This window comes from Halichoerus grypus, chromosome 11, assembly GCF_964656455.1.
Source record: "Halichoerus grypus chromosome 11, mHalGry1.hap1.1, whole genome shotgun sequence".
Lineage (NCBI taxonomy): Eukaryota > Metazoa > Chordata > Mammalia > Carnivora > Phocidae > Halichoerus > Halichoerus grypus.
This window is the reverse complement of record NC_135722.1, coordinates 94,697,248-94,721,265: the sequence shown is the minus strand read 5'-3', so window position 1 is coordinate 94,721,265 and position 24,018 is coordinate 94,697,248. Positions and strand designations below refer to the sequence as shown.

At 44.5% G+C, this 24,018-nt stretch overlaps 1 long non-coding RNA gene across 1 annotated transcript; it reads right to left on the bottom strand.

Annotated features, from left to right (window-relative positions):
• Positions 1-309: 309 nt before the first annotated feature.
• On the bottom strand, positions 310-24,018 carry LOC118533026 (uncharacterized). The gene is made up of 3 exons (XR_013442563.1): positions 23,041-24,018; positions 4,357-4,515; positions 310-724 (listed from the first exon to the last, which is right to left on the bottom strand). It is a non-coding gene; the product is annotated as an uncharacterized LOC118533026 (long non-coding RNA).

The following is a 24,018-nucleotide window of genomic DNA, read 5'->3' as shown; positions in this document are numbered from 1 at the left end:
GCCCTGAGGAATACCTCTCTGGATAATAGTAACATTTTTTTTTTAAGATTTTATTTATTTATGGGGCGCCTGGGTGGCTCAGTCGTTGAGCGGCTGCCTTCGGCTCGGGTCATGATCCCAGGGTCCTGGGATCGAGCCCCGCATCGGGCTCCCTCCTCCGCGGGAAACCTGCTTCTCCCTCTCCCACTCCCCCTGCCTGTGTTCCCTCTTTTGCTGTGTCTCTCTCTGCCAAATAAATACATAAAATCAGAGAGAGACATGACCCGAGCTGAAGGCAGACTCTTAACGACTGAACCACCCAGGGGCCCCAATAGTAACATTTTAGAAACTCTATCAGGCCAGAGAACTTGTACCTTTTTCTCCCCTGGTGCCCTTTCTTACCTCTACATCGAGCAATGCGTGTTGCTTTATTCTCTTCCGCAAATCAAATCCTGCCCTTCTGAACGTAGCTGGTATCAATGATGTACGTGTTAGCATGAGTGGACACACTCCAATCAATTGCTAATGTCTGTCAGGAGGCCTGTGTTGGGGACTCTGAGGTGTGCCCCAGGCTGAGTGGGACATTTTACTTTGACCAGTTCATGATGTGCAATCCCGTGAGGGAAAGAGCAGAGATGGGATGCGTGGCCATGTATTAAGCACATATTTAAGTTTATTGCTCCTTGCTCCAAGATCATTTGACATTTTCTTCTTATTTCTAATTTGGCATAAAGGATTTTGTCTTCTGGAAAAGATTTTCAAACATCAACAACAAATGTGAAAGTTATTTCACAGACTCAGTAGTTCCATCAATCACATCACTAAGGAAACAAATACTTTTTGAAGGATCCACAAGCATCCCTAAAAGTTTTTGAATATATAACCTATTTCATTATCACACAAATCCTCAAGACTTTATTATCGCTTTTTCATGTAAGAAAATTAAGCTTTTACATATTGATCTTTTTCCCTGTACAGTTGGTAAATAACAGAGCTGGATCTTCACCTCAGCTCAGGCATTTTGCAGGGCCCAGGATCTTTCACTATACCAGTAAATAAGTTCCTCCATTGTCTTTGCTTCAAGCAATCTTGTGGATAAGGGGATGGTTATAAGGACACAGTTGTTGCCTGCTTGGAAAAGTGGAACCTATATATACTCACAACTTAAGACTCTTGAAACTTTGAATCCATATATGAACAAGAGAAGGAGAATCTAATTGGAACTGTGTCTCCAATTGAATCCATATATGAACAAGAGAAGGTGAACCTAATTGGAAATGTATCTCCAATCACTGGGAGTGATTGATTAATCAAGGAAGGCTTCCTGGAAGGAAGAATTTTATATGAGGTTTTGAAAGAGTATTGATACGAGGAGGGCAGGGATTCTGGGAAGAGGAAAATGAGAATCTCGTGTAAGATCGTTAGTTATAGCTTTTCAGGTGGACCATGCATGCAAATGTGTTTGAATGTGAGAAACTGTATAAAGAAATCACCATTTATTTCTTTGGAAAATTCTATTATGTTCTATTTAAATGGCTGAAATGTCAGGGGGCCAAAAAAGTTATTTTTAAAAAATTGATCATCAAATTGAAACTACCTATTGGATGTATTATAAAAGCCAGCAGTCAGAAAAACCCCCTCACTGAAGAATAAGGAGACATCATGGGGTTGTCATAGAGGAATGGTGAATATACATTGGGGGTGTCTTTTCATTCTGTCTTTTTGGCTCTACCCCAACGGAAAGAAAAAAAACAGATTGGGGAACTGAGAGTATAAAAGAATAGACATGTCTGTTGTTCATGACCTAATCTGTGCTGAGATATTTTCCTTTTCTGTCTCCCAGGTGTGTCTTTAGCTACTATCTGGGGAGGCAGGAGGGTAAATTGGGGAGATGGTACAACAGAGTGACCCTTCCATTTTTTTTTATATCGAGATTGAAATTGCGAGGTAGATTATCATCATCAACCAGTGGTCCACCATGAAGTACAAAGAGGGTCTGGGCGGAGAGGATGACCTCTGACCTGTCCTCGATATCATCAAACCCACAGTGCTCCTTTTCCCAAAACAGAATGTACATCTAATTCCATGGGTATTCAAACAGCTTTGCATTGGAGAGTTTAGAAGAATGTTCCAGCCAAATGGAACTATGGGGCTATGCTGCTCGCCAAGCCTTCCTTCTGAGAAAGGCCCTTTCCCCATACCATGTGACTATTCGGGACCCCTGCCTCCAGCTGAACCATCAGAATGCTCACTGTCCTGGATGCAGACAGATGGACGTGTGACCTCACCAGAGTCCTCTTTAGGAATCGATACAGACTGAATGATATGCTAGGGAGAGAAGGTTCTCTCTTTTCTCTTTACTTCTAAGGATGATATACACCAGGAATAACTAGTGATCATCTTCGCTGTCACCTGGAGAAAATCTGTCTGGAGCCAACAGAACTAGCTGCCTGTAGAACTAAGAGGTGGTGAAAACCACAGTCCTTATGTTGTCATTTGAACCCGCTGGATCCAGCTGGGTTTGAACTCAGGTCACCTCTTGGCCTTCTTGGTTACAGAAATGTAATATTGTGCTTTAAAATAAAAAACATGTATTTGGTCTTCGTCCTCATTTCTGGCATATAGAGCTCCTAAAACCCTTGGAATTTCATAAGTCATAAGAGAGGCAAAGGTGTATTTTTTTCTTCCTAACAAGCTTTAAACCATACCTGAGTTTATGTTAATGAGGCGAGCTGGGAAAGCCTCTAAGGATTTGGGCTGGTTGCCAGGAGAAGGAACCATAGTGATTAGAGGCTTGGAACTTTCAGCCTCAACCCCCTGACCTCCGGGGGAGGGGAGAAGGGTGAGAGGTTGAATCACCAATGGCTAATGATTTAATCAATGTTGCCTATGTAAGGAAGCCTCCATTAACACCCAAAAGGATGGGGTTTGGAGGGCTTCTGGGTTGGTGCACAAGAACTCATCAATGTTCTGGATAGGGGTACATCCCATACTCCACCGGGACAGAAACTCCTGTGCTCAGAACTCTTCCAGACCTTACCCTATGTATCTCTTCATCTGGCTCTTCATTTGTATCCTTTAATAGCCTTTGTAAGAAATCTACAAGTAAATTGTTTTTCTGAGTTCTGTGAGCTGCTCCAGCAGATTAAACCCCAGGAGGGAGTCATAGGAAACCTACCCACCCCCTTTCCCCATCCCTGTTGAAAAGAGCTAAAATCTCATTCAGGAGTGTGAGGAATTAAATATTCAAAAAAGCTTGTTTGAAATCACTTTTGACCCTAAACTGACCCGAAGCTTAAAAATCAGAACTTGAAACAAGTATGCATGTGCTCGGGAAGGTTTTTGACTCCAAGAGAAATTTCAGGATAAAGTTAGAAGGTTCTTTTCTATTTAAGCCTGGAGAGAAATCCAAAAGTAGTTTGAGAGGAGACAGAGAATAATTAAAAGGCAGAGACAAATTATACCTAGGTGTTTACACTTAAATATTATTTAAGTATTAATTAACACTCATATAGCTTTTAGATATGTGCCAGGAACTGTTCTAAGCACGTTAAAGATATTAGCTCACTTAACATTCATAAAAACCTGATGAGATAAATTACTTTCAAGTACATCGTTATTTTAACAACATTTTAATAATGGTAATAATATCTGCCATTTTTAAGTGCTCACTGTACCCATATTTTATGTATATTATTTCATTTACCCTTCACAACAACCATAAGGAGTAGGTACAGTTATTTTGACTATTTAATGAATGAAAACAAGACTAAGAGAAATTAAGTAGCTTTCCAAAGGACACACAGCCAATAGGTGGTAGATTCGAATCCCTAGCTGCCTGCCTTTAAAATCTGTACTCTGAATCACTGCACTATAGTCTATTAATATTTAGTCATTCTTAATATCTTACTTTTTTTTAAGATTTTACTTATTTATTTGAGAGAGTGAGAGAGAGAGAGAAAGAGAGCGTGTGCACACAAGTGGGGGGAGGGGCAGAACATTGAGAAGAGGGAGAAGAGGGAGAGGGAGAAGCAGGCTCCCCACTGAGCAGGGAGCCTGAAGCGGGGCTCAATCCCAGGACCCCAGGATTATGACCCAAGCCAAAGTCAAACGCCTAACAACTGAGGCACCCAGGTGCCCCAATATCTTACTGTTTTAATACAGTTTAGTTTTATATTCTCACACAATTGAGTAAAAAAAAAAGCAAGCGAATACTTAACAAGATTATTACCCAGTACAACCATCCATCTGAAGGCAGCTTATTCAAATTTGAGGCATCACACACAGGATAAAATTAAGAGCTTTTGAAAGTTGTCTTTGCAACCGTCCAAACTAATAAAGTTAGAGGATAAAATCATAGGGAGCATATAAACTTACCTCAGGGACAGTTATTCTCATCTTAATTTCCATGCTGTCAGTTGACGGATGTTGATTGAATGTCAGGTTGATTGAATCTCACAAGTGTTCTGAGTCGCACATGAGATGAGATATTTTAAGGAGAGTTTGATATGTGGCGATTTACGAGGTGTGGAAAATCTGCAAGGAATAGGGAGGGCAGTGTTCTGCATTAATAATAGGAGGAAACTCTTAGGCCTCCTCTTGTCCTCTTGAAGGGACAAGAAAAAACAGTTTCTGGAACCCAGGGAGGGGCGCTGTAGGGAGGAGCGTGGCCCAAACAAGCTGGGCCTTCAGCAGAGCGACATGGCTAACCCACAGCCACCTGGAAGGTGGAACACTGGAGAAATAGCCTCCCTGACTGCCTTTCTTTGCTATACAGTGATCTCCTGCCAGGACCTCCAATTGGTCAGTCAACCCAAAGCCAGAGGATCGAGGATTCTGTGGAATTGGTTCATACTGCCAGCCTGCGGGAGTGCAGAACAGGGTAAGAAGGGGTGGAGACTGAAAGGCAAATGGACAACATCCAGAAGATTATTAATGGCCCCAATCAGTGCATGTTCTTTGATAAAACTGAATTTCCAAGCCTGCCCAAGTGTAGATCCCTGAACCAGTCTAAGTAATCGGTCGGTCTCACTATTATAATCCTTTCTATCCCTCTTCCGGTCCTTTAAATCCCAAAAGGCCTCTGGCCCAAGTTGGACCCGCCTACAGCTTTGGTCCCCTTTGTGCTCTTCCTTACCCAGCCTTCCCAGAGCAGTGCAGAGTGCTGGGGCTCCCCCACCCCCGCCCGCAGCTCAATGCTAGCAGGGAATTTATACCTGGAACCAACCTCTAGGGTGGCCCTGTTTGTTGTTCTAGCCAAAGGCTTCCTTGGGAAATTTCACCATCCTGTCTGCTCAATAGATAACTGCCCTGGGCCAAGCTTGGAAAGGTTACAAGTTTAAGCAATGGCCAGAAACTCTGGCTTCTGTTTCTAGACTTGTGCAAAGTGCATGTGGTTGTTGCATTGGCAACAAGAGGAGAGGCTAGAACTGGTGTATTTATTTAAGCTGTCAGGTGAGACAAAGTGTCAACATGTTGGCCTGGTTCAGTTTCCTTTCTTTCTCCTTCCTTAGAAAGGGCTAGTATCCAAAATCTATAAAGAACTTATCAAACTCAACACCCAAAGAACAAATAATCCAATCAAGAAATGGGCAAAAGACATGAACAGACATTTTTCCAAAGAAGACCTCCAAACGGCCAACAGACACATGAAAAAGTGCTTAACATCAGGAAAATCCAAATCAAAACCTCAATGAGATACCACCTCACACCGGTCAGAATGGCTAAAATTAACAAGTCAGGAAACAACAAATGTAGGTGAGGAAGCAGAGAAAGGGGAACCCTCCTACACTGTTGGTGAGAATGCAAGCTGGTGCAGCCACTCTAGAAAACAGTATGGAGGTTCCTCAAAAAGTTGAAAATAGAGCTACCCTACGACCCAGCAATTGCACTACTGGGTATTTACCCCAATGATACAAATGTAGTGATCTGAAGGGGTATGTGCACCCCAATGTTTATAGCAGCAATGTCCACAATAGCCAAACTACGGAAAGAGCCAAGATGTCCATCAAAAGATGAATGGATAAAGATGTGGTATATATATATACAATGGATTATTATGCAGCCATCAAAAAAACCCCAAAATCTTGCCATTTGCAATGACGTGGATGGAACTAGAAGGTATTATGCTAAACGAAATAAGTCAATCAGAGAAAGACATGTATCATCTGACCTCACTGATAGGAGGAATTCTTTTTTTTTTTTTTTTTTTAACAGAGAGAGACACAGCGAGAGAGGGAGCACAAGCAGGGGGAGTGGGAGAGGGAGAAGCAGCTTCCTGCCGAGCAGGGAGCCCGATGCGGGGCTTGATCCCAGGACTCTGGGATCATGACCTGAGCCGAAGGCAGATGCTTAACCGACTGAGCCACCCAGGCACCCTGATATGAGGAATTCTTAATCTCAGGAAACAAACTGAGGGTTGCTGGAGTGGTGGGGGGGTGGGAGGGATGGGGTGGTTGGGTGATAGAATTGGGGAGGGTATGTGCTATGGTGAGCGCTGTGAATTGCGTAAGACTGTTGAATCATAGACCTGTACCTCTGAAACAAATAATACATTATATGTTAAAAAAAAAAAAAGAAGGAAAAAAAAAAAAAGAAGATAGCAGGAAGGGAAAAATGAAGGGGGGGAAATCGGAGGGGGAGTTGAACCATGAGAGACTATGGACTCTGAAAAACAAACGGAGGGTTCTGGGGGGGGGGTGGGAGGATGGGTTACCCTGGTGATGGGTATTAACAAGGGCACGTATTGAATGGAGCACTGGGCGTTATATGCAAACAATTTACCATGGAACGCTACATCAAAAACTAATGATGTAATGTATGGTGATTAACATAACATAATAAAATAAAATTAAAAAAAAAGAAATCACTTGGGGCGGGTGTTGCACACAAATGGCTCATCCTTTTCTCGTTCGCTTAGGTGTTCTGATCCCGCTCACCTTGACCGCCAGATGTACCCCTATGTTTTCCTCAGCCTTGTCTTGGTTAATACTCTCTGCGTTGGTTGTTTCTCTCTGCTCTTGTTTCTATAAAAATGTACTTGTTCTGAGTCTCATTTCTTACATCTGGTTGAAGAAACTGGGGAGATTAAAAGAAAAAACTGACAAACTGTTGCTAAGTTAGTGATGTAGTTCTCATTGTGTGCTCTGCCTGGTACTAGCTCTTGGAGTGTAGCTTTAAAACCTCCCACTCACCCACTCACTGGTCTGAGTCATTTTGGGTTGCAACTCTGAGGACTGAGGTCAGGCTCTTGAGCAAGGAGGACCTGTATTCTGGGTTCTCACAGCACTGTTTTTGAAAGCAAGGATTTCCCCGTAATACAATGACATGCACTACAGAGAAGGAAGAAGAGAAGATGAAGAAATGAGTTCCCAGCAGGTGCTGAATATATTTGGCATGGTTTTAGTTTATTTAGACAAAGTGACCAAGGGAAGAAGACTATTGCAAAACTTCAGCATAACATTGCTATGATTCCCACGTCCCATAGCTTAGTTCCTTCCATTTTCCTTGGCAAGACTATAGCTTCATGTAACAAGATACCCTGTGGTCCACTGCACTTATACCTTAATGAGAATGAACCCATTTCCCAATCTCCTTAATGCACATTTTCTTTTTGACTCATCGTGTCCTTTCATCAGCCTCCTTTATATGGTTCTAGACCACTCTGCGATGGAAACTTGACAAGATTCAGATGCCCCAGAATATTTAAAGATTTTATTTATTTATTTGAGAGAGAAAACGCACATGCGTGAGCACACGAGTGGGAGGAGGGGCAGAGGGCAAGGAAGGGGGGGGAAGAATCTCAAGCAGACTCTACAAGAGCATGGAGCACAGGGGAGAAGGGGGCCTCGATCCCAGGACCCTGAGATCATGACCTGAGCTGAAACTGAGAGTCCGTCACTTAACAGAGTGAGCCACCCAGGCGCCCCTAGATGTCCCAGAATATTTAAACTGCAGTAGTTTCTGCATCTTCCTCCTTCCACTGAAATTTTAAGTATAAATGGAGCCCTAAGCTCATCTACTAATGATAAAACAAGAGAAGGGAGGTCTCAGATTAAATACAGAGAAGAGTACCCTGGCTAAAGACATTAGAGACCCTGGACCAGGTTACTGGGGAATGCTGTTGATGCTTCTTCTCAGATAACCTCAAAAATCATGGGAAAGGAAGTTGTCAGTTTGGGCTGGTTGAGGTTCTTGGAACCAAGAGACAGTGTAAAATGATACAGGCAATTCCTTTCTGGGGCACAGTAGAGCCCAGTGATCAAGAGTATGGACTTCGGAGTCAAACAGAACCGGAAATGAGACCCGGTTCTATCACTTACTAGTGGCAAAATCTTGGGCACACCACTTAAGCTTTCTGCAGAGAGTTAAAATGAGGATTAAATAAGATTAATGGATACATGGTGTTTAGTATAGAGTCTCTGGCACCAGAGAAAGTACTCCATAAATATTAGCTTCTGTATTTAGCCTAGAGTTTTTTTTTTTTAAATCCTTTCCTTCCAAACCCTCATGTCCAGTGCACACACACAGATCTGTTCTCATGCAGCCGCAGAGCTTAGTCCCTTCCTATCCAGCCCCAAAGCTGCAAGTCTCAGCTGCCTCTTACTAATCAGCTGACATTGTAGCTTCTGACCTGATTTGAAGCAACATACAGTTGTCTCTTGAACAACATGGGTTTGAATAGCACATGTCCTTTTACGCGTGGGTTTTTTTTTTTTAATACCATACAGTGCTGTACATGTATTTTCCTTATGAATGTCTTAACAACATTTTCTTTTCTCTAGCTTGCTTTACTGTGAGAACACAGTATTGAATACATATACAAAGTATGTGCTAATCTATTGTCATGTTATTATCGGTCAACAGTAGGCTATTAGTAGTTAAGTTTTGGGGGAGTCAAAAGTAATATGTGGATTTTTGGCTGCACGGGGTGTCGGCACCCTGAAACCCCATGTTGTTCAAGGATCAGCTGCAGATCCCCCCAGGTCCCATTCTTTCATTCAGTCCCCCTCTTGTAGAGCCTGATGAAGATGTTATTGCTGATGGCTACCGTTTCTCTCCACTCTTCAAATCTGGAACCACGTGTTCAAAGAGCTAGAATCTTTGAGCTGGAAGGAACCTTGGCAACCTCTAGCCTAGGGTAAATGCTATGCTGCAGGCAAGCCTTAAAACATGCATAGAACTCAAAGGGCAGGGAGTAGCATTTGTAGTGAAGTTTTACTGGTGCATTGACTCCTGTGAAGAATCTTCAGAGACCGGGCAGAAGTTGATGAGAAGTGGAGGAGGGGAGGTTGTTTAAGAAAGGAACTGTGCAAACACTGCATGTTCTAAGATACAGGAACATAGAATGGCTAAAGGCTTGGGTGTCAGGAGGGAAGTAGAGATAAGGCCAGCTATGGGAAGAATTTCAGAAAAGAACACGTCACACAAACATTTAAAGATGTTTTCAAGCGTTTAGTAACATAAATTTCCTGACTCTTGTTGAGTGCCCTAAAGTGGAAGATGGAGACAGATACTGTCTTTTCTGAAATATCCGATTAATTCAATATCATGTACATCAGGGTCTTCAAATCTTTTATGTTTTGTTAATGACTTAATCTGAACTCTCAAATCTGAACCGTTCACAATATTTCTGACACGCATTTAATGTAGCTTGGGTACTTCCAATGCCAAGGAGCACAATATTGGGAGAGGCAACTAATTTGATCCTTTTATTTAAATTTATTTTTTAATTGAAGTATAATTACATACAGTAAAATGCACAGACCTTATTGTACAGTTTGATGCTTTTTGACAAATATACCTTGTGTATCCAATGGCCTAATCAAACTGCAGAAAATTGCCATCACACAGAAAATTTCCCCAGGATCCTTTCCACTTAATCATCCTGCCTCCCTCCTCCCGCAGGAAGACACAATTCTGATTTCTATTCCCACAGATTCATTTTGCCTATTCCTGGACTTCACGTAAATGGAATTATTCAGTGGGTGTACTCTGGTGGCTTTTTTCACATAACATAATATTTTTGAGATTCATCTATGTTGCTGTATGTATTAATAGTCTGTTCCTTTTTGTTGCTGGGCAATATCCCACTGCATGGATTTACCTCCATTTATGTATTCATTCTCCTATGGATGAACACTGGCATCGTTTCCAAATTCTGGCTATTAGAAAGTCACAATGAACATTCCTCTATTATTTTTGTAGACGTAAGATTTCATTTGTTTTGGAATTCCTGGATCAGAAAATAGGTGACTCTTTATAAGAAAATGCCAGTTTTCCAAATTAGCTGTGCCATTTTATACTTCTACTAGCAATGTAGAAGAAATCCAGTTGCCCTACAGTCTCTCCAACATATGGTATTGTTAGAACTGAAAAATTTTAACCTTACTAATGGGTGTGTAGTGCTATCCCATTGTGGTTTTAATTTGCATTTCCCTGTTGACCAACAAGGCTGAGCACCTTTTTTATGTGCTTATTGGCCATGCATTCTCTTTTATGAAGTGTTTCTCCAAGTCCTTTGCCCATTTAAAAATATTGTTTGTACAAGATGAAATCAGAGAGGGAGACAAATCATAAGAGACTCTTAATCTTAGGAAACAAACTGAGGATTGCTGGAGGGGCAAGGGGTGGGGGGATGGGATATCTGGGTGATGGGCATTAAGGAGGGCACGTGATGTAATGAGCACTGGATGTTATATAAGACCGATGAATCACTGAACTCTACCTCTGAAACGAATAATACACTATATGTTAATTAACTGAATTTAAATAAAAATATATATTGTTTGTAAAAAATAAAAATAAATAAAAATACTGTTCATCTTTTTAGTATAGATTTGTAGGAGTTCTTTATTCTGCTTTTGAGTCCTGTGTCAGAGATGTATATTTCTCCCAGTCTGTGGCTTGCCTATTCATTTTTACTAACAATGTATTTTGATAATCAGAAAGTTTAATTTTAATAAAATACATTAAATCATTTTTTCTTTTATTGTTACGTATTTTTTTGTATCCAAAGAAATCTTTGTCCATGCCAATTTTGCAAATATATTCTCTGGTGTTTCCTTCTAGAAAGTTTATGGTTTGGCCTTTACATTTAGGTTTATGATCCATCTCAAATTAATCTTTGTATATGATGTGAAGTGGGGGCTGAGGTTCATTGATTCCATATAAATATCAATTATACAAGTACACTTAAAAGATGACTTCCTTTTCTCCACTGAATTTCACTGATGCCTTTATCAAAAGGCATTTGACTTTGTATGTGTGATCCTATTTCTCGATTCTGTTTTTTCCAATCTGTTTATTTATGCCAATACCACACTGTCTTAATTACTAGAGCTGCACAGTAAGTCTTGAAATCATGTGGTGTAAGTCCTTCAAATTTGTTCTTTTCAAGATTGCTTTGGCTATTCTAGGTCCTTTATGTTTCTTCATAAAATTTACTATCAGCTCATCAATACATTTCATTTTTGAATAGCTCGATGGTTAGAAGTTCTTTTTAAATTTGAACTTAACTTTCTTGGCTCTCCTGTAATGTCTCAGTCTTGCTCTATAAAGGGCATGTGAATATGTCTGCTTCCTGTTGCACAGAGTGGGCAGCATGACACTGGAGAGAAGGCTTCCCACTTCGGAACCAGACATCCAGGGGTTTGAATGTTGACTCTGCTTTTTTTTTTTTTTAGGATTTTTATTTATTTATTTGAGAAAGAGAGCATGAGAGAGAGAGAAGGAGCACCAGCAGGGGGAGAGACAGAGGGAGAGGGAGAAGCAGACTCCCCGCTGAGCAAGCAGCCCGATGTGGGACTCCATCCCAGGACCCTGAGATCATGACCTGAGCCAAAGACAAGACGCTTAATTGACTGAGCCACCCAGGTGCCCCTTGACTCTGGTTTTATGTCTTCTACAAATAACTCTATGTCTATGATCTTCAGTGCCTTTATCAGTGAAGGGAAAATAATTTCCACTGTACAGGATTGCTTTGAGAATCTGAGAGAGTATGTATAAAGCACTGAGCCCAATTCAGGTCTTGGCTCCTAATTGACACTTTAAAGAAAATTTAAAGGTAGTGATTATTATTATTATAATAAATGTTTATTTTAATTTTTTTTTGCAAAGATTTTTTTTTTTTTTTGACAGAGAGCACAAGCAGGCAGAGACAGAGGGAGAAACAGGCTCCCCGCTGAGCAAGGAGCCCGATGCGGGGCTCGATCCCAGGACCCCGAGATCATGACCCGAGCCGAAGGCAGTTGCTTAACCAACTGAGCCACCCAGGTGTCCTATTATAAATGTTTAAAGATGACGGTTGAGCTCTTCCTCCTGCCAAATCTCCATTTCCGGTTAAATATCCCTAGTTCTTTAACTTTTTCATAAAATATTATTTCTAGACATTGCTCCCACCAGTTATATTTGAAATACTTAAAAATCAATAAAACAGGGGCAGTGACTTATCAGAAGGGACACAGGCCATTGGACAGGATCAGGGTCTGGAGGGCCCCTGGTGGACCAGACATTAATTAATCATTTATTTACTGGATCCTAGAGGAAGTCCATGGTGTCCTGGGGGAGAGACAGGGTGACTGGGACAGTGGAGGGTGGGGGTGGTGCTCAGGGCCTAGAGTAGTGACTCTTTACCAGTGGATATGCAAGTATTTCAACGTTTTTAGAACCAGAGCACCAGTACTGAAGATTAGCTGTGGATTCTCAGCCCTGCTCTCTCCAGTACTACTCTCTCTAATTTTGGAAGGGATTCTTGGTTATTTCCCAGTATGGTTTTCCCAAGGAGAACAGAACCTCTGATTTGTAGGTGGGCATACAGATGCTCGGAGCAGTGCCTCTACCTCCTGGCATCCCTTGCAGGTAGGCGTGGCTATCTGACCAAGTTCTGGCCATGGGGATGTGAGCAGAAGTGATGTGTGCATTTTGGCTTTCTGCCCTTTCTCCTTCCCACTGTCTGGAATGAGCATGGGCCTGTAAGCCATCGCAAACCACGCAGAGGAGGCACCCGAGGATGGCAGAGCAACCAGGGAGAAGGAGCCTGAACTCCTGACAGCTTTGCAGAGCAAGGCTGACACAGCATCTAATGTGAGAAATCAACTGTCTGTCTAAGGCCATCATTTTGGGTCTCCGTGGCCTGCAGCTGAAATTTTATCATGCTCATGCACTGATCCTGAGAATCTTGTGTGACTCACTGCTCCTAACCTCACCCTAGTTTGCTGACCACTCTATAACCACGTGTCAAAATTGACCTCAATCAATTTGGTTATGCCTCATCATCAGTTTCTTTTAATAGATAAGGGTGGCTGCCAAGTTAAAGCAGGCATACAGGTTAGTTGTTCGCTTACGGGCTGAACTGGGACCACTGGCAAATTTATATGTTAAAAGTCCTGCCCCCAGTACCTTGGGAATGTAACCATATTTGGATATAAGGTCTTTAAAGAGATAATTAAATTAAAATGAGGCCTTTAGGGTGAGCCTTAATCCGTTATGACTGGTGTCCTTGTAAGAAGAGAAAGAAACCCCAGGGGTAGGCATGCGCAGAAGGATGACCATATGAGGATGCAGTGAGAAGGCAGTCATCTGCAAGCCAAGGAGAGAGGCCTCAGAAGAAACCAACCCTGCTGACACCTTGATCTTGGACTTCTGGTTTCCAGATCTGTGAGAAAATACATTTCTGTTGTTTCAGCGCACTGCACCCCCCCCCCCATCTGTGGCATTTTGTCAAGGCAGCCCTGGGCAAACTAAAACACTGCCAGTAACCTCCTTTGCCAGATTTTAATGACAGCAAATCACATGGCAGATTCTGCCACACGTGCAGACATTCATTAGTCATTTATTAGAAACAGGGCAGGTTAAGTCTCACCTCTTTTTTAGGTGATCTTATCAAACTTGACTCGAACGTGCTTTACTAGCTGCAGATACAATATCCCAGAAGCAACATTAAGTTAAACTTACAGTTGCTAACAGGCAACAATCCTCAGACCCAAGCGAACACAATGATGTAGAGAACAAGAGTCTGTTGCCGTCCCTGTGGCTAAAGGACTTGGTACATCCCTGCACCTGTTTACCTGTTCCTGTGGTGGACAGGTGTGTCTATAAAATATTTGTGACAAGCCCTATGTCTTGAATACTTCTGAATTCACTAACAAGAGCCTATTTTTGATACTCATTAAGCTAATTAATAGGCCACTAATGAAAATCCATTTTTAACATTTGTTATGCTAAATTAGCAAAAAAAAAAAAAAATCACTGGTATTGACTGAGATAGAATAACCCAAACACTTGTAATGGCCACCTCCGGGTGGGGGCTGATTAGCATGCTAGCTGACCCCCCTTAGGCATGAATTCCTGATTGGGGCAAATGACTGCCCTGGGGTGCTGCCCAAACTAAGAGGTAGTATTTCACTGTCTAGGCTGAAGTATCTTTAATAAATGATGGGCATGAACAAACCCATTGAAGGAAGATCTAGAGTTCTAAAGGAGAAACACACTCTTGAGGTGTTTTGTTCATGCTATACCCTCCACTATTTCTGACACCAGATATGTGGGGTTTCCACACATGGAGCAATTCTGTGATGCCAGCTGGTTAAATAGTTTATTCAGTTCTGACACTATCTACCGAGAGATAGCATCAGATCCCCCAGGTGAAGGGTTCAGATGGCCGCAACCCCCAACTTCAGATGCAAACTGCAAGTCTAGTTTGTCACCCGTGCGTCTGACCAACTGGCTGTAGGTTGGAGGTTCCTACGACCCCCTCCTCAGGTCTGATTAATTGGCTGCACAAATTCATCCCATTGACTAATTGGCTCACAGAATTCACGGAAACATTTTACTTGCTAGGTTACTGGTTTATTACAAAAGGATATAATTCAGGAACACCCAGATGGAAGAGAAAGCATAGGGTCAAGTATGGGGGGGTGGAGCTTCCCTATTTTCTCCGGGGGTTTCCACATCTCCACATGTTCACCAGCTTAGAAGCTGCCCGAACCCCAACCTTTTGGGTTTTTATGGAGGCTTCATCCATAGGCACAACTGATGACATCATTAGCCATTGGCAATGATTTAACCTCCAGCCTCACAATCGGTGGGACTGAAAGTTCCAATTCTCCGACTTTGGTTGGTTCCCCTGGCAACCAGCCCTGTCCTTAGGTGACCTAGGGGCTTTCCAAAACTCGTCTCATTAACATACACTCTGGGATGTTTGAACAGGGTTTGTTATGAATAATAAAGGACACCTTTATGACTCCTGTCACTTAGGAAATTCCAAAGGTTTTAGGAGCTCTGTGCCAGAAATGAGATGAAGACTGAATGTGCATTTCTTATTATAAAATCACAATCGTTTACATTCCTCTCCTGTTCCATTGATACTGGAAGCTTTTCCTTATTCATAGTTGCTGTACTGTCGTAATTGACTTTTAGAGACTTTCATATAAACAGTGTCATGTACATGTGTGTAAATTAATCTACGGTGGGGGCATATAGTTTACATTTGAAGGGTCCCAATCAGGAATCCATGCTCTAAGTGTGATCAGCCATTTGAAGCACCCTGGTCACGGATCCATGGCCCGCTGCAGAGGTGGCTCCCTCCCCCATGAACCTGCAACGTCTTTATTTAAATCCGAATCCTATGATGCATGAATTAGCATAAGGGATATTAGAAATAGTTTTCCACCGGTGAAATCAGTGCTGTTTTGGAAAGGTGGTTGGCTGGAATGGGCTTGCATGGACAAGCTATAAGAAGAATCCAGCATACAAATGGCATGCTAACTCCAACCCAGAGTTTTGCTCAATGGTGGTGTTCATCTGGTCTCCTGTCCCTCTCCCGAACGGGAAACTCTGTTGCCTGATGTGCCCAAGAGTTTGGTAGACTCAACTGGCCTCAGAACCTTGCTGCATTTTCCCGGGGTCCTGGTGTTCCTGCAAGGGCCTTGGGTCTGAGAGAGAGGCCCCGGGAGCAGGGCCTGTCCTGACCGCCTCTGTGTGTGTTTGCTAAGAAATGTGTGTGCATGTGACAGAGCCTGATCTGAAACTTGCTTTTATAGCAACGTGTCACCTGGGAATGAGGTCGAAGGGACACATATAAACCTGCGTAACGAACTGACAATTGCTGAATGCTGTGCAGATTCATTTGGCAACAACATCTGCCCTGAACTCTTCACAAATAACAATAGGTCTCATTGAGTGATCAGGTCTTATGTTCAGGATTGGAGCCCAACCCTCGACATGTATAATCTCATTCAATCCTTTAAACCTGCAGAGGTAGGCAATTCATTGACAAGCAAAGAAAAGTAGGTTTTGAGAAGGTGCCCGACGTGATCTAGTTGGGATAGAAACCCAGCTGAGCCGGCTCCTGAGTGTCCAAACTGTCTTAAGTCCCTCCGCACTGTTCCCCGAAGCAGGTTAGGCGCATGTCAACCTCTTGTTCCCTTTATGTGATCAAATGATCCCGCCAAGATGAAATCACGAGGAGGAAGGGAGGTGGAGAGTCAGATCCGACTTTAGTGGGCAGGAAGAAGGGGACACAGTAGGTGCCCCCCTGCTGGCAGGCGACTAAAGCAGGTGGGGGAGGGCGGGGGGGGGCGGGAAGAAACCACACACCATGCTTGGCAGACTGAGAGAAGTATTCCATGGCGTCATGATCACAGAATAGCAGGCCTTTTAGAATTAAGAATAGTCTTAATTTGCACTTCGTTGGGTTTTTCATTTACATAATGTTAGAATGCAAAGAAAATTCATACGAAAAAAATCCACTGCTAATTTAGCACCGAAGTTCTTGTTTAAATAACCATGGCAAGAGAAAGGATTTTTCACTTCGCTCTCAGCGTAGGTGGTTGGGATATTTTGTAACACTGGCGTTGTGTCAAACTGCAAATGAGAGTGCATTTGCCCCTGAGTAGTTTTGTTGGTATGATCCGAACGCTAATCACCATTTCAATAATTTATTTGGTGTGGAGGGTTTAATGTAATTTGTTTAAGGGTTCGGAGAAAATGTATTCCTTTATACAGGGCCTCATTAAAAGCGCTTGCAGTTTTGGGTCTGGTGGGAATGATCTTTATAACAGGTGTTACTTCAGCTGATGACACCACATAGAATTTCCAGTGGGATGGATTTTGGGATGGCAGGCAGAGAGAAGCAGGATCCGTAGTGCCCCGGGAAAGATCCCATGGCAGGAAACAGGTACCCCATGAGGTGATGGTTTGGAGCATGTGCTGTGGTCCTGGTGGAATGGGGGATGGAAGGACACTCTTCAGGCCTCCCTGGCTGCGTGGCATCCGCAAATCACCCCGCACCACCGTCCTGACATGAGTAAGATGAGGTGCTCCATTCCAGGTCCTGCTCTCCCCACACCTTGGCCCCTGCCTTCCCAGTCTCCTCCTGCGGCACCACCCTGCCTATTTGCACCCGCACCCTACTTGCTGCCACTGTCTTCCCTTGAAGTCTTCCCTCATTTTCCTCAGATGCATAAAATAACTTCCTGCTCCTCTTAGACACAGCAGTTGCAGTCTTCTCCCTCCTCCACATTCTCACACGTTCAAATACACACACTTGATACCACTGCTCAAAAGGGTTTGTTCTCGGGGCACCTGGGTGCTCCGTTGGTTAAGCCTCTGCCTTTGGCTCAGGTCGTGATCCTGGGGTCCTGGGATGGAGCCCCACATCAAGCTCCCTGCTCAGTGGGGAGCCTGCTTCTCCCTCCCCTCTCCCCTCCCTTAATGTTCTCTCTCTCTCTCAAATAAATAAATAAAATCTTCAAAAGGGTTTGTTTTCCACAAAGTCTTCCCCAGTTCACCTTCCCCAAACACACTGATCTTTTTTTTTCCCCCAAAGCACAGCTTTTTCTGTTAAAAGATAAACTGGGGGCATATGACAAATTTTAAGTTTATTTGAGCAAAAATTAATTCAAATTGGGCAGCGCCAACCCATAAGTGGTTAGGAATGCTTCTCTGACAGGAGCTGGGGAAAATACTTACGTAGAGAAGGTGCAGAAGCAAAAAAAAAAAAAAAAAAAGTAATTATTTGATTGGCTACAGCCTAAAGCCTAGTTGGCTACTTGTGATGGGCTATCCTTAGGTTCTGATTTCTTAAACTTGAAGCATTTACAGGCTTAGGGTTTGGTTTGCTCACAGAAGCCGCCCAAGTGTTAGAACCACTTCAGTCTAATGGCTTCCTTGCTTAATTTCACACCATATTCACAAAATTAGGCTATTTTTGTTTATCTGTCTTCACTTTCTTCAAGTTCCTTGCAGGTAGTGGCTGGATCCTCTCCAGACAATTGTACCCTATCATCCCTATCATCAGGTGGTCAGCAATGACTGCATCATACATAGAAGTATGTTGCAATGGAAGGACTCACTGTTCTTGGCTAGGCTCATTCACCTGGTGCTGACAGGACCCTCCACTATCTTTCTAGCATCCTTTGTTGTAGCCAGTTGGATGGGAAATTTGGTCTCCCTAGAGCAGTAATTCGAAATCATTCCACCCCCTGCCCTCAGCCATTCTTTTCAACTCAGTAGCCTATAACCTATTAAATGCAAGACAGGGGGATAGGTCCAAAGACCTACTTATAATTTAGAAAAGGAGGTAAGTACTGTTAAAAAAAGACAACAGGCCCCAAATGGAGTCACTTGTGCTAAGCCCCATGCCACCCAACTTAGACTTAATATCCATTATAATTTCAGTCTCCCCCAGGAATGGACTCGTAAACCAGTGCTAAGCCCCATGCCACCCAACTTAGACTTAATATCCATTATAATTTCAGTCTCCCCCAGGAATGGACTCGTAAACCAGTGCTAAGCCCCATGCCACCCAACTTAGACTTAATATCCATTATAATTTCAGTTTCCCCCAGGAATGGACTCGTAAACCAGTCAATCTGGAATTATCTGGGCAGCACTTGTAAGGTAATCTGCCTGATAGACCCCTGCTGTCCCCTAAAGAAAGGAGACCTTGCCACCAAGTAATCCATTCTTTGCTTTTATAAATCATTTCCTCTTCCTGCCCCCTTCTGCCTGTATGTTCTTTATTTTGTGCAGCTCTTTGGAGCTTCTTTCTGCTAGATGGGATGCTGCTTGAATCGTGAATCATTGAATAAAGCCAAAAAGATCTTTAATTTTTCAGGGGTTTTCAAAGAATCTCCAACTTTAGCTTCTCCCCTTCAGTCCAAACCCTGAAAGGGGAGTCTGATTCTAGATTCATAGAGAAGGAGATAATTTCCCAGTGACCCTCAGCAAACGGTCTGGTCAGGAGATTCTGTCCTTGTGTCTACATAACGATAATAAACCTTTCTATATTTTTGCTACACAGGCTTTGTGAGAAAGGTCTAAATACTTTCTTGTCGTAAAAGTTCAAGAAGTTGAGTTGCAGAGAGATCAAGGCAAGACCCTTAGGTAATCAGGGGAACCAGAAGTTGAGGGCAGCCTCTTAAAACCTGTGCTCCTTCATGGGTTTTGAAGCAAAATCCCCCATTTGAAAATTCAAAACAAAATCCCTCATTACATTTTTCTAGAAAAGTATAGCAAACAGGATTTGACTTGGGAACTCTGTAATGTAACTCTCCCTGTGGCCCAATCATGGGCCTGAGGTGGGGGAGTAAGGCAAATGAGCGCCACACCTCTGCTAGGCACCTGGGGAGGATGGTGTTGGTTGCCAGAGGGTTGAAGCAGGGCCTGGCAGAGGGAGGGCTGAGGACCTGATCAGTTTTGTCTTCCCCTGTCTGTGCTGGTTCTCATTGCCTTACTCAACCTGGGACTTGAAACACCAGCTCTTCTCTCAGCCTCAGGGAAATCAGACGCCGCAGAAAAAGTCAGAGAGCCTGGGTTTGAATCTAGCTCTCACAAACTGCATGACTTTGGGCCAGTGACATAACTTTCCTTTCTGAGACTTCATTCTCAAAATCTGTGAAATGGGGGTGTCAATAATGCCCGCTTTGGCCCACTTGAACCAGTTGCTGAGAGATGACATTTGATAGATAAGGTTGTTATAATGCTATGCAAATAAATGGAAAGTGCTGCTATGCAAAAGTAAGTTACTCCTATTTCCAGAACCTCCTCTTTGAATTTAATTTATTCTAGAGTGTGAATCTAAGTTACTTGTTCTATGTTCTCAATGCATCCGATTTTCAACCCCATCAATTATTCCAGACTTTGCCTGAACTAAAGGAATTTTTGGCAACAGCAGAAGAAAGTGTTATTTCTTTGGGGCAGGAGGGTATTTCTATCTTACCCTGGCTGGTGAGGTGAATAATAGTTATTTGGCTAAAGTGATGTGTGGCGGGATAAAGTTCACCACTCCCAAGTGTTAGGGGGGGGGTCCCTTTTCTGTTCCAGTGGCTCTGAGGTCTGGTTGTGACTCAGAGAAGCCAACTTTGGGAGAAAGAAGTGGTGAGGCGGGGAGAGATGGTGGTAAGAAAAGGTCTAACGTTCAGCTGCCTCGGTGCCTTAACTGCCCTAAACCCTTACCACAAGGCAGAGGGGGGTCATCCCTCCCCTTCATTCATCCACATGCATTCTGTGAGTATCACTGAGCACTCAACTCTGTGCCAGGATTATGCTGGGCACTGGGAACACAGACAAAAGCAAGACAAGCCCGTTGTTAGCCTCCTGCTGCTTGTGGTTGGAGAGGAAAATGAAGTTCAATAGCTAATATGACCAGAGAGGAAGCATCAAAGAGCACGGGGAACTTGGAACCTTAGTGTGAGGGCCTGTAACCTAGGCTGGCTGCAGAGGGAGGCCTTTGGAACCTGGAGGAGGAATAGGAGTTGGGTAGTCCTGGGGGGTGGGGGTGGGGAGGGTGAGCAGATAGATCCTGGTATTTGGGAAGGTAATGAGGGGAGAAAGAGAACAAAAAGAAGTTCAGTTAGGCTTCTGGGATTTTTTCCCTTCTCCTCATGGCTGTCCTTGTTAACTATTTTATTTTATTTTATTTATTTTTTTAAAGATTTTTAAATTTATTTATTGGACAGAGAGAGACACAGTGAGAGAGGGAACACAAGCAGGGGGAGTGGGAGAGGGAGCAGCAGGCCTCCCGCGAAGCGGGGACCCCGATGCGGGGCTCGGTGATCATGACCTGATCCAAAGGCAGACGCCCAATGACTGAGCCACCCAGGTGCCCCCTTGTTAACTATTTTAAATGTGACTCCATCTGGATAAAGATGTGGGACCCCAAGACCTCCGGGTGGTTTTTGCCTAGCTTTATCTCCAGCCCAAGCTCAGGATCGCCTAGGATGGGCAGAAGGACAGAGGAGGGCAGTTTAAAGTCTGATGAAAAGCTCAAGTCTTTTCTATACAGCTGTGAGTCTAGTATTAAATTCCCATGCATGTTGATTTCCCTCATGATATTGCATCGCATCAAGAGCAAGGCCAAACACGTTGGGGCAGAGGAGGATGAGGGAACTGCCTCTGTCTACATTCCCACCCCAATGTTGAGGGTATTTTGGAGGCATGGAGGAAGTGCTGGCTTGTTTACAACCCAGATCCGGGTTCGAAGCTAGGAGGAACATCTACTTAATTGCACAATTCAGCTCTGACCCCTATCCTGGGTGGCCTCACCTGGAGCTACTCTCATCTCATGCTCAGGTGGGCATCCTGAAGGGGGCAGGGAACGATCAGGGCTGCAAGATCTCTTTTCATTTCACATGTGAAGAAACCAATGCCCAGAGAGGCGAGATGACCAGGACAAAAATCACATGACCACTTGGTTGCAAAGGTGGGACTAGAATGCCTGTCTCCAATGCACCTGCCCGTAATACTTCTATCTGGGGCCTTTACAATTGTACTTATTCTATCTCTGTGATTCTATCTGATACTCTGAGCAGTCCTGAGTGATAGATAGGGATTAAGATGGCTTTATTTTTTGTAGATAAGAAAATTGAAGCTTGGTGAGTTTATTTGACAGAGTCCTCAAAGTTAGAAAGTAGTTCTCCTAACTTAAAATTCAGTGCGTTTTCCACCGTGCCCTGTGGTTAGGAGGCACACATGGTCTTAGACTTTGCTGATTATCCACCTGAGAATGGCCTCAAATGTAGATAATGACTACAGAGGAGGGCTTTCAAGGAGTAAATTAACCATGTTTGGGCATTCTTGCCAGGCCTCCAGCTTCCAAGTTGCATATCAAAATAAAAATCAGCAAGTAGCTGGCCCTGCAAATTGCCATCTGAACCTCAAGCCAGCAGTTTGTGCCTGGGGTTGGGGGGTGGGGGGAAGCATCTCTTTATCTTCAAATCCACGCTTAGGGGACAAGTGCCTTTGTTTTCTGCTGGGACTCTGACACTTGCTCTTGCAGAGACGGTTCTCACGAAATATACGCTGGCAGAAACAATAATTGAATCATCAGCAGGGTGTTGTGACTCTAGCCATGGTCCTCTCATTTTCCCTTGGGGGTTGAATGGGGATGGCAGCGTCTTTGCTCTTGGTCTCGGGAGGCGGCAGGGTGGTCCACTCCCGGTAAGGTGGTCCTGACAAGACAATGCTGGTCTAGATAGAGAGTGGCAGCTGGTAGTGGTTCCGTGGCTTTCCCAGTGGATAAGTGATTTGCTTGGTGGGGAGAGCTGGGTGGTTCTATGATTACGTTGAGGTGGACAGAAAGCGGGGGGTGGGGAGCCTGACTCGGGGAGAAAACTGGAGCTGGGAAGAGGTAGGGGACTGCAGAACGTGAGGCCAGGTCCCCAACAAGTCTGGCGTGGGGTGGGGGTGGGGTGGCAGAACACAGGGCTCAAGGAGGTGAGGAAAGGCTGTCCCTCCGTTGGCAAGTGGTGCTGGGCCGGGGAAGGGGCTCTGCTAAGCTAACCAGAGAGGGCTCCAGATGGGGCGAAATCAAGCAACTGTGGTTTGTTGAGAACGAGGAGCATTTGGGGGAACTGAACTGATCACCCCCTCCTCCCTTGAAACCAAGGACTTGTACAACCACAGAAGCAGTCTCACCTTTAGCCCTGCTCCTTTTTCTGTCTTTAGTCTTATCAAAAACCAGGATCTGAGTCCAGAGCACAGTGAAATATAAAATGGAATAGAGGATAGGCCACCTGGATAGGCTTGGCGACTCCTACAAACCTGCAAAAACATATTTACCTTGGGTGTGCCTCAGCAGTTCCCACTGTAGGAATAGTATCTGGTGGTTCAGAGAGGGTCTGGGTCCTCAAGCTGAATTTAGGGTTAACGTGGGTCCCCCTCACTCTTTGAGTGTCTGTCCCTCCTGCCCCCAGTGGCAAGCTTCACAGGCTTGTAGAAGATTTGCAGCAGGTGTTGACTGCAGGCTGAACGGACTCGTGTATACGTCCATTTTGCAGGAAAGGGTAGGGTGGTTCAGTGCTGGGTCACCCTGCAGGGTCACAAGCAAGCCACTGCGCAGGGGCCCTGGGTTATGCACAGGTATGCACTTGTGCAAGGAACCGTTGTATAACCGTGCACTTGTCCAGGGATGGCAAGTCACTTGCCAGATGTACCCTTGCTGTTACTGCCTCTGTGCAGGGGGCAGAGTGACTGTGCTGGGGCCCTGGGCGGTTTAGCTTGATCGAGGGTAGTTTCTGGCTGCGGCCCCGTCGAGAACGTTTTGATGCCCACAGTAGTAGAAACCGTGTGAGTTTCACAATGGGGGCGGGTTCATCTGCACTCTGATTTGCCCGCTGCCGTGTTCTGCGTGCTCAGAGCGAATTTTCTTCGGCTCCGGGGGCTCTCCCTTGGAGGTGGGGATGCGGCGGGGGCCGGAGGAGGTGGGCGTGCGGCCGCACGGGACCCGGGGCTGTTGCAGGCAGGAAAGGAGAGCCGCCACGGTTTAGGACGACCTCGATGCGACCCGGGAGAGGAGGCAACTAACTCCGGGGAAGACGAGCGAGCCCCAACACAACTCTCGATTGCCGCAGAGCGGACGACGCGGTGCGCCCGCCGGCGGGCATGGGCACGCACCCCAGCGGGCGCTCCCTGCCTTGACTTCCCCATCCCCGCTCGGGGGAGGGGCCCGAGTCGCGCCGAGGCCGCCGAGCGCAGAAAGTGCGCGAAGGGGACGCGGCTGGCGAGCCGCACACGTGACGGCGCCGCGCCGAGCCGAGC